The sequence below is a fragment of the Tupaia chinensis genome, unplaced genomic scaffold (genome assembly GCF_000334495.1).
Source record: "Tupaia chinensis unplaced genomic scaffold, TupChi_1.0 Scaffold000275_1, whole genome shotgun sequence".
Classification (NCBI taxonomy): Eukaryota; Metazoa; Chordata; class Mammalia; order Scandentia; family Tupaiidae; genus Tupaia; species Tupaia belangeri.
This window is the reverse complement of record NW_006159757.1, coordinates 1,853,517-1,854,844: the sequence shown is the minus strand read 5'-3', so window position 1 is coordinate 1,854,844 and position 1,328 is coordinate 1,853,517.

Here is a 1,328-nt window from a genome sequence, read left to right as displayed (position 1 = left end):
CCCTTGGTGTTCGTCATTTTGGTTAAACACAGGAAGATGGCAGTTCCAGCCAAAAGGCAATAGGAGAAGATTTAGAGACACCCCTCTCCAAGAAATAAAGGCAGGTGCTGAACAGACAGGGCTGCTCCTGGGTGGCCAGAGTGCCACATCTGGAGAGATATATCCTGCGAGGTCTCTGAACATCAACTAGGATGTGGAGACCACCGTCCTGTCCTCATCCAGCACCCAGCACCCCTCCAGCAGTACGGCTAGCACACGGCAGCATGCCCTACCCAGGAAAGCCCACATGCGAGCTCGCACCCCTGGCTCTCCAGTCGGGGTCTATCACTTTGGCATCACTTTAAGGACACACTGGTGGCAGTTGTGCCTGGGCGTGTTTACTAGCCATCTCTAGTATCAAATCACTATAAACATCAACCCATGTTTTCTTTCATCGCAAAAATTTTCCTTAAAAAACACAAAATCCTTGAGCAGTGCATGGCAGGGCTCACCTGTAGTTGCAGCTGAGAGGCTGAAGGAATGGATTATGATGGGGTGGGGTGACTGGACCCATCGCTTAGTGGCTAAGGGATCCTGGATCCCACATGACCAACTGTAGCTTGAGTCCCACCCAGAAGTTTAAAAAACACCAGGTTGCATGGACCAGCAGATGGCATAGTGGGTAAGGCGCTAGATCCCACAACTGTGCGGTTCCAGTACTGGACCACTGGGTACGTGTGTGTGTGTGTGTGTGTGTGTGTGTGTGTGTGTGTGTGTGTGTGTACCCAAAGTCCTGACAGGATGGAAAAGTGAAAGAGAAGGGATTGCGATGTGACCATGCCCCATAGGGGCACGGAGGGGGTGCTTTCTTCCTCTCTCCATCTCTCTGATAAGCACACATACCTCTGGCAATCAATCAACCAATCAATCAAAACAGGAAATAAATTTTAAATCATGAAATCCTTGTTATAACAAGGATTTTGTTTATTTTGGGAATATCTGTTACTCCGGGCATCCCCAGGTACCCACTACACTGGCTTTTCCTCTGTGCTGTACCCTGGAGAAGTCTCCTACGTTGAAGGGGTCTATGTAGCTGTGTTTCCAGAATGTGAGGTACAAGGCAGATACGTACCACTCTTGTCTGAAATCACAAAGCAGAAAGAGGATTTGCATAAAGCCTAAGCCAGGAGTGGATGCTTGAACTCTGCCCTCTGAGTGGGCACAAATCATGACTGAAAGGAACCCAGGCTACTGTAGCAATGCAGATAAGACAACCCGGGCATTCACACACACCAGCGCCCACACCTGTGCTGCTGAGAGCCTCTGATTTCAGCCCCGCCTAAGGGAAA